Raw genomic sequence first — 13,964 nt, 5'->3', positions numbered from 1 at the left:
ACTATTATTGAAACATTTATTTGGGAAATTGAGAATAAAATAATATTTTGGAAAACTTTGCTAGAAGAAACTTCAGGCCCAAAAGTAAAGTACCCATTGGTCATATTTTGGTTAGAAATAACTTGATCCATATACTAGAATTATTAAGGATATAATTGTATGCGAACTATAAGCAAAAGCGTCTGAGTAATTTCTGAGAAAATCATGAAAAAAATCACCCCAAGAATAAATTATCCTTTGTGGATCTTTTCAGGACAAACAAGCTATGCTATATTGTTAGTGTTTTCATAAAACATTTATTTATGAAATACGAACACAATCGCCTGAGTCGTTCTTGAGAAAATCGCAGGGTAAAACTTACTGTCAAAAGTATTATACCACTTCTAGATTTTCCGGATGAGGGAATTATACCATATAGCTAGGTTATTTATGTAACATGTATTTATAAAATATGAACAACAAACTCTCCTGAGTTGTTTTTAGGAAGGTCATCGTTAAAAGCTTACCCCCAAAGGTAAACTCTTCTATCTGTAATTTTGACAGTATATCGAATAATTTTTAAGCAAATCGTCGGGAAAAATTTCACTGTCAAAGTAAACTCTCTCTTTTGGATTTTTCTTTCCGGAACAAGCGAGTTATGCATATTGTAAGAGTGTTACAGACAATATTTTTACTGAAATTAGAAGAAATTTGTCTCAGTTATTACTGAGAAAATTGTCAAAAAAAAAAAAAAAAAATTCAACCCTTGAGAAAACCACTTCTTCTGTATGTTAACGGAATAAACGATTTATGCTGTATCTTAGTTTATTAATGAAACATTTCTTTACGAAATATGAACAAAATTGCCTGAGACATTAATGAGAAAACCATCGGGGGAAAGCTCACCCTAAGAGTAAACTACTCCTTCGAACGAGTTGTCATATTGTTAGGTTATTAATAATACGTTTATTTATGAAATGTGGTTGAGAAAATTGTGGAAAAAGAACGCATACCATACAGTAAATTACACCATATATATTTTCTCAGAAAAAATATTCATATACGGCGGATATTTGTTAATAAAATATATATTTATAAAAAGTAAATAAAATCGTCACAGCTTTTTTTTCTTGAGAAAATTGAATTGTTTTAAATTTTAATCCTTCAGTAAATTACCCTTACTTTTAGGTGTCGAAGGATATAAAATTCGAAAGATAGTATGTTATTAAAACGTTATGTCTAGAATTCGGTCCAGATACGTTGAACAGTATGGCCTCTATTTGAGTGCATGTAAAAGCGTGACGAACCGAGAGACGAATAGATGGACAGACATCGAAAAATAATTTTTTCGATATGTAGGAGCATTGTAGCTTGAATTCATTGAAATCTGGTATTCGGTTTTTATAACTATCACCACACTTTCTTCTTTCGTCGCTCGACTGTGAAAACGAATAGGCCTATACCGACACGTAAGGTGATAATTTGTAATCCCAAAAATTTAATTTGTTATGTTTAATGTGTTGTCACGCTAGAAAAAAAAAACTTATGCATGTTACATCATTTTATTATCAGTTTTACACGCTACTGTATAATTTGGTATGATTATAATTAATACCCATGGCATCTTTTGGAAGCATTCGTGTTCCTCACAAATAGAGCTGTTAATTTAGTTTTGTTTAAAGAAAGCATCCTTTATTTCCTTACACAGACTTATGATTGCATTTGTTGCACTTGTGGATATGAAACAACAGGAGAGAGAGAGAGAGTCAATACTCTAAAAAGAAACACACACACTGAAACACTAGAACAGTAATTTAACATCAGCTTTTTTTTTTCTTCATGACAACGAGCTATCGCTGTGACTGTGTTCGCCACGCTGTGTGTAAGGCAGCAGGTCGCGCATGTTTTGTTTTTTTTTACTGTTCCTGACTCACAGACACTCGCAGTGAGTTGAAGTTACTTCTGCTGACGGAGAGGGAATGATTAACCATATCATACCATAAACTGAAAACAATCGCTATTAGTAATAATACACTAATTCTAAATAAATATGTCATCAGAAAAAACAAAAAAGTTATTTCATTATTATATTGTTTCGGTTCTTATTAACGTAAAAATTATACTTATACAATGTTTTTTAAAGAAAAAATTGGATGGGATCGCATGGGATTCGATCTGGTGTCAAAACAATATAAGAATTACTAGTCCGCCACTCTACCCACTTGACCACACAGACTACCTTTTGTTGCTTGTCTTTTTCTTAACAAATAAATGCTCATGGCTATAGAGCATGTCACTTCCAAACTTAAGACAACAGTTTTCTCTTTGTTTCTATACTTCCGTATAACATCTTGGTTACAGAAGCTAATTTATATTTGGTAGACAATTTACACCCTAGATTTAAGCCAATAAATGCAATATATTAGTCCACTTTCCAGTTCCTTCATTCAACTAAAGTTATTCCCTCTGCAATCGTGCTGTGCTACTGCAAAAAATCCCTCGAAAACATTATTGCCAGTATACACAAAACCGAACATAATTTTGTTTTTTGCTTATATTTTTATTATTTTATTATATTTTTTGGAAATATCTCCTTAGATGGATTGCTTTCTATTATCTACACATACTAATAACTGAATTTTACCCATAAACATAAGGAAAATTGAATAATTGCGAAAAATCGTGAGTTACAGTATACGCGCAATATTTTTTGCGCATGGGAGTACATCCCACTCGTGCAGTGTAAAATGTGTTCCATTAATATTGAAGAATTACTATTGAATGGTTATAATCAGTGGCGTATTTACGATTTTGTTTCGGGAGGGGCTTTGCTAACTTTCGGGGGTGGGCTTTGCCTGAAAATATGAAAATTCTGCAAGATATTTCATATACTTTACTATAGTAAGTAAGATTTCGGGGGGGGGCTTAAGCCCGGAAGCCCAACCCCCTAAATACGCCACTGGTTATAATAGTAAGCTATTTCTTATTTACCCTTTATGTATATTTTCACACTTTTCTACATTTGCGCAGAGAAACTTTATGTTGTGAAACCAACTCGCATTTCATACTGTGAGTGTACTATGAAATTTACACTTCTTCGATATCAGGATGTTCACCAATCTTTATTCTACAATGCTCATACTATTGTTAAACTAAAACATTTTCCGTCCTGAATTTCTTGTCGTTATTTAGACTTAGTGAAATATCTTTCAAACTTAGATTGATCTGATACCAGGAAAAGGGAAACTTCTCTTGGAGAAACAAAACAAAAGCATTTTGCTGTAGGTTTTGTAATAACCGAGGAAGATGTGCTTTTATCTGTTATTCTGAAACCGTAACAAAGTGGAGAGTGCCGTAGCTATGGATACCTGTTGTCAACAACTTAACTTGTTATTTCGAATGAAACTGGGAGTGGTTTTCGTGATTTTAATTGCTCCGTTCACTGTTGCATTCGTTATCTCACACCACGATCGAAAACTTTGTTTGGAAAACTTTAGAATCAACCTATCATCGTCGTCTGCTATGTGTCCTTGTGTGTCTATGAGCACAAGTAAAAAAAAAAAAAAAAAAAAAGGAAAGAATTCTGTAGGGTATCTACAAATTGTGGGTTAAGTATTCTGCCTTTTGGAAGATCCTACGACTGATTTTTAATTTTTTTTTTTTTAATTTTAGGTTTGAGCCTGGAAATGTTTCTCCCACGTTCCCCAACCTTCAGCTTCCTTTTTTAACTCCCAATATTTTCTTCTATTTTTCAAATAATCGGTGAGTTGTGTTCTTCTTCTTCCTATTCCTATCTTTCCTTCCATCTTTCCTTCTATGTCGGTATGAAGAAGACAATTTCTTCGCAAGATGTGTTCAATCCAATTGGACTTTCTATGAAGGATGGTGGCTAAAAGTATCCTCTTCTCTCTTATCCGTTTCAAAACATCCTCATTTTTTACTCTGTGTGCCCATTTTATCTTCTCCAATCTTCCTCCAACACCGTATTCGAAGCTCTCTAAATATTTCTTCTCTAACTTTCTTAACGTCCAAGTCTCTAAGCATACAGTCCAATGTACCATATATAGCACTTGACCAATTTCTTCCTTTGTTCTTTCTTATGCTTCTTTGGTTATGGCAATTCTTGAACTTATCTCTTTGGTACAATGAGTGTCTCTCGTCAAAATACTTCAGAGAAATGTTGGTAAAAAGGGAGAAATTATAAATACAATACTGTATTATTTAATTCATGTTGTCTGTATGTTGTCCAGAACAATTGGCAATTTCATTGAATTTGTTCCCTGGTTCTTATGAAATAAAATATCTAGTTTAACGTCTTACGTTTATGCATTGATGCTAAGAGAGATAGTGATGGTGAGAATGAAAGAAGCGGTGGAATAAAGAAAGTGGGTGGAAACGAGAGAACTTACGAGCAAAACCCACACTCACTGGTGTTTGTCCACAATGATGTTCACTTCGTGCGATCCTCACGATTGAACCAGGACTGAACCAGGAACCTCATGCACCAGAGGTGAGCGCTCTACTATACAAACCTTCTCGTTCGTTTGCCTCTTCTGTTTTTGTACTTCATATGGGTTACAAGATAAGATTTGTACTCTGATTTTCATCTCAAATACATATGAGGAAAGTTCACTTGGTAGCCTGCCTCTCGGCGCAATTTTGTGTTTCCAATCAAAGGAGAATGCATTCTTTGTTTTGACAACTAATGATAAGTAACACGTGTGTTACCGTTAGTAAACAACAAATAACTACAGATACAACATACTTCAGCAAAGTAATAAAAATATACGAGGTGTGTTAGAAAAGTGATGATACTGACAACTCTGTCTACGAACCAGCAACACTGCTATCTTCACCTGTACAAGGCAATTAATTAAATGAACACTTGCTGTTGACTCAACACAAGTTTGACTTTGCTCCAGTTGCTATACGATTGTTATGAATGTCTGATAAAGTAAAGTTTTGTTTGTGAGATGCGTTAGGAAAATGGAACGACAAACCTTCGCGTAACGTTTCCATCACATTTTCTGCAAATCTTGGCACATCTCCTACTGTAACTTATAAAAAGTTTCAAATAGCTTATAGAGAGCATTCCCTATCCAGGCACAAGTGTTCAGAACGCACATGTCCGGTTAGGCAGAGGCACGTGGAAGACTAACCTCGTGTGGGAAGACTTTCAACCTCAAAAGCGAATGACAATGTGAAAAGAGTGAAATCTCTTACTGAGTCACGTCGTCGATTGACGGTGTTAATAATTAGTAGTGGGATAAAATTGAAGTTGTATGCCGTCTATCAAATTTTAACACAGGGTTTGGACAAGAATCTTCCAAAGAACCTCACGACTCAGCCGGAGGCCAATCGGTGGGGTGTGAGTCTTTTGGCTGTAAAACAACATTGTGGTTTCTCAGCCCCGTATTCTCCGAATCTTAGTCTATGGGTTCTTTCTATTCCTCTTGCTCTAAAATCAATCAAAAGGATGTCATTTTGGTATTTTGGATAATAGCCAGAACACACAACCAACGAACTGAGAATTGTTTCAGCAGAAGCCTTCAACTGCTGCCTCGAAAACTGAAAACAACGCCCCCACCCCCATCGTTGCGTTGCTGCTCAAAGGTGCTATTTTGAAGGGAATAACCTTGGTTTGTAAAAATAATAATATTTGTCGTTAATAAAAATCTAATTACAAGCTGTACTTTTCTAACACAGCTTGTATGTAAATTATTATTAACAATGAATAACACTTTTTAGGGCCATGAAAGTGCATTTTCATCAGTATTCCCGGTTTAAAAAAAAAAAAAAAAAAAGCGTAGGGCATTGCATTCACTTATATCATTTTGTTGGGATCTATCAATTGTTGTGTCAAAATTTTGGTCTTTTTTCCCGTTAAACTCTAATAATGTTTGTAGAATTTGATTAAGAGTGTCCCCTGCTCCAAATTCAGGATGGACGAAAGTGGTCAACAACGCGATGTGGAGGTAAACGTTTTGCACTATTGACCAGACATGGAGAGGGTCGTGTATCAAGTGGGTAAATATTTGTAAGTGGGTCAGTGGGTCGTGAATCAAGAGGACGTGACCCACTGCGACCCATTGACCTACCATGACCCACTCTGCTCAGTGCATTGTAGACAGCATCTTCTGAACATTGGTGAATTTGTCTATGCTTAACTTTCAAGGCCTTCGTTTTCTTCCTTTTTCGTATGTTTTTATTTACTTAAATGAGATGAATATATCTAAGTACAAAAAAGAACTTCAGGCACTTTTCGATATTGATATTTGTAATTGTAATAATAGCAATAGGACTTACTACTTCACATTCGAGACACAACCTGTGTGTTTTTCGAGGAGCTGATTATTGGAATAAATATATTTTTGAGTCACTTGTAATATATGAATTATTATATAAAACACTGAATGTAACTATGTGTGAGTAATCATCATGGCCAAATTGCAAAGTCAAATGAAATTACTTTTGGTCTATAATCAGGCCCCAATTTCAACTGGAATGTTATCATATCGTTTTCATTATAATACATATACTAAGGGGAAGTGGGAGTCCGATTTTTTTCGAAAAATTGAATATCTCAGGAACGTTGAACTTAGGGAGCTGAAATTCAGTATATTAACTCTTATAATATACTGAATAAAAAGACAGAATGAAAAGATAAAAAGAGTATTTCACACCATCAACACGATGTTCACATTTAAATATGTAACTAGGCCTACTTCATTTCTTTATTTTCAATACCGGTACCTACTTACATTTACGACATTTTCTTGTCAATTTCAATACTTCGTGCCGCTTCGCAAACAGTATAACTTTTCTTCTTCAGCAAGATACATTGATACAAAATTCTAAATCAAAATATCATATCCGTCACATGGAACTGATATCTCTCAATAGTCAGGAAATGATAGTGGAACAAGAAAGAGAAAAAGAGAAAATCTTTTGAATAGAGAATTTCCTCACTACACCTTAATGTCTGATATCAGCAGATCTCCACTAAAAAATAGTACCAAGATGTAGCTTTTTCTATTTCAAACTATCACATTAAACTTGTTCAGTTTGCTTGAATTTCACCCCCCCCCCCAAAAAAAAAACTCTTGTAAATTTTACTGTTTTTCATACTTTTGAACATATTCTTCGGCACTTAATTCCTGATAAACACAGCTGAAATGTTACGAAGATATACAAGTTTCTTTTTAAATGTGGAGAATAAGGGGTAAAAATAGTAACCATGGAGATGCCGGGGATCGAACCCGGGGCCTTTCACATGCAAAGCGAACGCTCTACCACTGAGCTACATCCCCTTCATGCTCGTCGGTACTTACAGTATCTTGCACAGCACGGATGAGTTATGACGCGTAACAGTTACGTCATAGTCGATAACTATCCTTTTTGTCAGGAAATGATAGTGGAACAAGAAAGAGAAAAAGAGAAAATCTTTTGAATAGAGAATTTTTGTTTGTCCACCTTTCTCAGCTCATTTGCTGTCGGAGATAAGAGAACCGGAATTTACTGTATTTTCCCTACTCTTTTAAAGATACAAAAAAAAAAAAAAAAAAACATAAAAAGAACAGTAGAAACACAATTGTTTTACCGATGGAAAGGAATTCTACTGTTTCGTAAAGTTAACTGTCTTCAACAGGTGCGCACACAGACATTGATGTTGGGAGGGATCCAGAGTTTGAGCGGAAGGGGAGGTAGGTCCAATGCTAGAACATACTTACGTCCCTGTAGTATTGAAACAGTGATATTCTTCACCCGAAAAGTCAATAATGATTGTTAAGTACTACCAGTTATATTCTTTAAAAAAATATAGAATTAAATTGTCTTTATGAGAAAAGAAAGAGTACAGATGAAGTGTAAGATCAAATCTTTGTTATATCAATCATTTCTCAGCCAAACATGAATAGCTTTATTAAGGAAGGATACAAATGTAAGTCGATTTATGAGGGTTTGGCGGGGGGGAGGGGGCATAGACAGCCATAATCTCTGTACTGGGTGAAATACCGGTATTCCTTCTTCAATTTTTTTTTTTAAACTTACAGCAAACTTTTTGTTCGAAAAGTGTGTGGGAGTAGGAAATACATATCTAAAGGCGATTAATCTTACATATTGATGCATTATTGGAATTTGATATCGTGAAAGCAAATACCTGAGTTCAGAGATGGAGTGGGTCAGTCAGTCAAGTGGGTCAAATGAGTCAAGATTTGTGAGTGGGTCAGTGAATCGTGTGCCAACAGGATGTGACTCACTGTGACCTATCACTCACCGTGAGATACTGACCCATCGATCCAGTTTGACCTACTACGACCCATTCTGCTCAGTGTATTGTAGGCAGCATCTTCTGAACACTGGTGAATTTGTCTACGTTTTACTTTCAAGGCCTCCATTTTTCTTTCTTTTTCATTTGTTCTATTTAATTACCTGAGATGAGTATATCTGAGTGAAGGAAGAACTTCAGGCACTTTTGGATATTGATATTTGTAGTTGAAATAGTAACAACAGAACTTAATACTTGGCTTTCGAGACACAGTCAAATTTTACACTTTTTTTTCCTTCACGCTGGGCCTTATTTTACCTTGATTTTGGATTCAAATTTCATCCTATTTTCCACGGAAAAGTATCTGTAATTCAACAAGAAAGTAATTATATGTAGGGATGCGCACGAGACAAGATTTGTGGCTGTCTCGTCTCGAAAATCTCGTGTAAAAGTGATGTCCCGACTCGAAAAATGTATATTTCTCTATTGGAAGAGCCGTGTCTCGACTCGAATTTTGTCAGGAAAATCCTGTCTCGACTCGTCTCGTGCGCATCCCTAATTATATGATAATTAAATTGAAATTCATCGTAATATGACCCATGATAAACAATTTACCATTTTATTTTGAGAAAGTCAGGTTAACCAGTATTGTAACAGAGTGGAGAGGTTAACCAGTAACATTCACGCCATTTTCAACATTGTGATGTTTACACTTTTTGGCAACACTGACAACCTAGAATGGTTAGGAGATGGCCACACTCAACATCTTTTTGTTATAGTGCTGTGTGATGTTTCTGCCAAGCTTGGTGTATAAACATTTCATCGTACGGAACCTGTTTTACAGTTTACAGTTTCTTATTTTTGTACTTGGTTGGCAACACTGACAAACTGGGGTCCTTGGGAGAGGAATATGTCCGACATATATTTTCTCTAGTGACGAATGATGTTTATGCCCCGTTTTCATGGATATACATCGAGTGATACAAAAACCATCTGCCACGTTGTATTTACAATTCGTTGGCAACTCTGACGAAATGGGTATGTTTGGGTGCAAAGTGCTATTATCAAACCTTTACCCGAGTCATGTTCTAGCAGTGACTAAACAGGAACATGATATGCTCAGGGGCTTAAGTGTGATGCATCGTAACATTAATTGTTATTTCTGTCGAATATACTATACATAGGGTCACAAACACCAACAAACTGCCTTCATATAGGGTCAGTTTTCGGGTTTGCTCGTGATTTGAAAACTGTTTCGTACTTTACATGGCAAGGGCTTTCAGACGATATATAGGTTTTCTCCAGGTACTTGGTCCCGGAATGGAATCATCCCTTGTCGGTTGAGAGAAGGACGTGGATCATGGGTCATGGGTCAGAGTTGATGACGATGGGTTTAGGCATGTGATGAATCAAAGTGGGTCATACGTACACCACATAGAGTAGCACTGTAGTGTCTTTTAGCATTGGACCTCTCCCCTCGAACTCTGATCCCTTCCAACAAAATTATCTGTGTGTGCGCCTGTTGAAAGCAGTTAACTTTAGGAAACAGTAGAATTCCTTTCCATCGGTAAAACCATTAAATGTGTTTCTACTGTATTTTCAACGGGTTCATTACTGAATACTTTGTCTGTCTGTTATTTACGATATTTTCAATTTTGAACCCTACAATCGATAGAGTATCAAAAACTATTTGAGAAAGCAATTACATTTTTCGCATCACTCTTACCATTCCCGAGATATTGGCCAAAAAATGCCCGATTTTCAGACTTTTAAGGAGCAATATCTTAACCATATGTTATAAAGAGATGATATCGGTGTTGATTTACCTAAGAGGATGGTAAATGTTTTGGTATCAAATAGTAACTGGTAGTCACTGTCCAACTGGCCACTGATTTGGCCAGTGACCACCAATTAATATCGGTTCCAAAATATTTACAATCCTCTTAGGTATTGATTAACACCAATATCAACTCTCTATGACTTACCGTTCTCGTGATATTGGCCAAAAGGGACCCATAAGCTATAAAGAGATGATATTGGCGTTGATCAATATATGAAATGATGAATATTTTGGTACCAAATAGTAACCGGTGGCCACTGATCAACTAGCTCCTGGCCAACTGGCCACCGTTCCCTAGATATTGGCCAAAAAAGTTTGAATTTCGGGAGATTTAGGGAGCCATATCTCGGGAACTATGTCATAGATAGATGATATTTTGCGAGAAACAGAACAAGGTACGGATAAAAATATTTACTTTTACATCTAGGAACAATCATAGTTATCCTTCCTGCTCCATCTCTCCATTCTTATTTAGTTCGTTCTGGCAATGGAGCATTCTAAACTGGTTTATTTCTGCATCTTTAAAAGAGTACCGAAAATACTGTAAATTCAAGTTCTCTTACCTCCAACAGCAAATAAGTTGAGAAAGGTGGACGAACAAAAATTCTCTATTCAAAAAATATTCTCTTGTTCCACTATCATTCGACGAAAACGTGACGTTCACACGAGTGCTACCGACTATTACGTAACTGTTACGCGTCACAACTCATCCGTGCACTGCAACATGTTGTAAGTACCAACTAGTGTAAAGGGGATGTAGCTCAGTGGTAGAGCGTTCGCTTTGCATGTGAAAGGCCCCGGGTTCGATCCCCGGCATCTCCATCGTATTTTTTTTTTACCTCTTGTCCTCTACATTTAAAAAGGAACTTCTATATCTTCATAACATTTCAAGTTCAATTTTTGCTTTTTGCACTACTAGATGTCGCACAAATCAAACATTTCCGGTCTTAATATTGATTGTCATAGAACAACAATAGTAATAGCTAGCAAGAAGCTCATTCCTGTAATCAATAAGGTGTCCCAAAAATATATTCCAACTCCACTCTAATCTTCTACTACACTTAAATAAACCACTTACGGTGTCAAGGTTGATCATTATAGACAGAGAACGATGCAGATAGCAAGAAGAGGCGTTCTGGGATCAATTAAACGTCCCAGGAATATTCCAAACCTAGTCTAATATCTCGACTAAAAGCGGAAGTACCATAAATCCACCACTTCCGGTTTTAACATTCATCGCTATGGAGTAATTACGATAATAGATAAACTATTTCCTGCAATCGACTAAATGTCCAAAGAACATATTTCATTCTTAAGTCTCTACTAAAACCGGAAATGGTAGAAATCCACTACAGCTTTTGTTTGGTTTCAATATTGTTCTACGTAGAGCAAAGACAGTAAGAGTCTGGTTTTAACGTTGTCATTTACAGAGTGACAACGATACCAGATAGAGAGAAGCGATTTTCTGCTGTCGATGAGGCGTCCAAAGAATGTATGTATTCCATCTCCACTCTAATCTCTCTATTAAAACCACAACTGTAATAAATATATTACCGCTTCCAGTTTCAATAATAATTGACAGGATATCACACCATAATTACCAAACTCCTTTACGTGGTGTACACGTGACACTGGTACTCGTTTATCTTCTTCATTCTATTTAAGTTATTCACTAAAATTATTATTATTATTATTATTATTATTATTATTATTATTATTATTATTATTATTATTATTATTATTATTATTATTATTATTATTATTATTATTATTATTATTATTATGGTGAGTTTATGGAATAGGTAACGTAAGATGTCAACAACCAGCGTCCAGTCATATTATAACTATCATATTTAGAGCATGAAGGTTCGAATGCTGTCGTTAACCCTACGTACACTAAGGTGGGTTAAAACGTGTCCACGCTTTTATTAAGATAAAAATTGTTATGGATGTTTCTTTAGTACCATGTCATAATTCAGGTTTTGTGTCTCTAAAATAATATATACATATTTTATTTTCTGCCATTCAATACTTCTAATTTCTAAAAAAAAAAAAAAAAAAAAGAATAAACATTTTTTTAAAAAAAATAAAAAAGTTTTCCTGGTAGGCATAAGGTACCTCCGTTGATGTAACGTGTTACCATAATGTGCATGAAGTTATTCCCAATTAAAGTTGAAGATTCTGACACTAGATGTCGCTACGCGTACAACTGACGCAAAGCTACGTACCAAATTTCACAAAATTAAATCCCCACGTTAAGCGGGTTTGCATATCCAGGCTCCTAACTATGAAAACATTTACGCTCACTCCAACCTCAATCATTTCACGAATTCAACCTGTTTTACGTATGTTATTAGGACATAATATCGATTGTGATTTATTCTAAAAACACTTTTATACATTGCAAGAGCTGTAACGTCCAAATATTTACTGAGAACTCGTAGTCGTATCGGAATAAACAAAAGCGAGTATGGAACAGTAAACTGCTTTCACAAGAGGCAAAAGAAGATGTGCAAAGGCATATAAAACAGTCGAGTGGTTTGGGTCGATATACTATCAATCACGTGTTTGTGTGTTCAAACCCGGTAGCAAGTTGTTTCTCTTTTAAGTGTCTTCCTATTTTCATCCGGAAGCTGAAAATATTTCTTTGAGTAACTCATTGAAAACTTCTTTTGTTTCAAATTCGATTAGAACGGAACATTATATGAATTGCGAATCTTAAATCCATAGCTAAAAAAAAAAAAAAATAAAAAAAAGTATACTCACTACTCCATTATCCTCTGATTTGTAACGAAAAACTATTTATAAACAGTGGTGACTTCAGAAAATTATCCTCGGGGGGAATTTCAATATGCGGGTGGAGGGCAAACATTGGTAGTCCACATTGAGCACGATCGAATATATGGTCCTGAAGGCGGACATTTCTTAGCTCGAGAGGGGTCTCAAATTCTCCCTCAGATCACGTCTTGAAAGCATCATTGCTTAAAAGCTTTTCGTAACAAATATAATATTACACTTGTTTCTCGTTCTACATTTAGAATTGGTAAAATCATAACTTATAGCATAAAAATTACAATACCAATCATGTATAAATTATCCTGTAAGTTATCAACTTTGGGTCAGGTTAAAACTAAAATATTTGTTTTCGGATTGCACTTAGAAGTAAGTCCTCTCTATATAATCCTGATTGGAAAGCCATGTATAACTCTAATTAATTAATCAATATTTATACAAATATTATTTTTTATTTTACAATTTTTACTATTCAATATTATATACACTTCATTTCCAAAATCAAAATCTCGAAAATGTATATTGTACGAGTGCAGATTCGCAAATAAATGATTATTTATCATATATATTGGTCTCTATTCGAAATTCTATTTAATCGACTCCGACAAGAACACAGACAGAAACATCGAGAACAGGTGAAAAAAAGAGAGAAAAAAGTGCTAAACCCGGAGTGGACTCTAACTTAGTTCGAATGGTGCTTTATAAGGCAAACACCTTAGACCACTCGGCTATGGTAACAACTAGTGATTGTAGCAAACGCAGTAGTTCTTGTTACAGAATAACATTTTCTATTGCCTAAAATTTAAACCTAATTTACTTTGATATAATATATCTATTAATTTGTTTCATGAACACGTTTTCGTTAGTTTGATGAATGATGTATGTTGTTGATATAGATTCTATTACACGTTCTTTCGTAAATATTATAGAAAGTATCAGGGTTATTTATGATCTTTCATGGGAATTGACTGGCGCATGCGCAGTACACGGACAGTTAAATTGGAAGGCGAGGAAGGAAACACTAACACACTGTTAGAATGTTTCCCTCGCAAGCAGTAGTTCCCAACCGAGGGACGGCGGGACGCA

The 13,964-nt window shown here is 35.3% G+C and overlaps 2 non-coding genes across 2 annotated transcripts; one reads left to right on the top strand and one right to left on the bottom strand.

Annotated features, from left to right (window-relative positions):
* Positions 1–7,217: 7,217 nt before the first annotated feature.
* TRNAA-UGC (transfer RNA alanine (anticodon UGC)) lies at positions 7,218–7,289 on the bottom strand. Its single transcript has one exon. It is a non-coding gene; the product is annotated as a tRNA-Ala (tRNA).
* A 3,546-nt stretch (positions 7,290–10,835) lies between these two features.
* TRNAA-UGC (transfer RNA alanine (anticodon UGC)) lies at positions 10,836–10,907 on the top strand. The gene has a single exon. It is a non-coding gene; the product is annotated as a tRNA-Ala (tRNA).
* The last annotated feature ends 3,057 nt before the right edge of the window (positions 10,908–13,964 follow it).

The sequence above is a fragment of the Thermobia domestica genome, chromosome 10 (assembly GCF_964235325.1).
Source record: "Thermobia domestica chromosome 10, izTheDome1.hap1.1, whole genome shotgun sequence".
Classification (NCBI taxonomy): Eukaryota; Metazoa; Arthropoda; class Insecta; order Zygentoma; family Lepismatidae; genus Thermobia; species Thermobia domestica.
The sequence above is the reverse complement of the archived record's forward strand: the minus strand, read 5'-3'. Positions and strand labels throughout refer to the sequence as shown.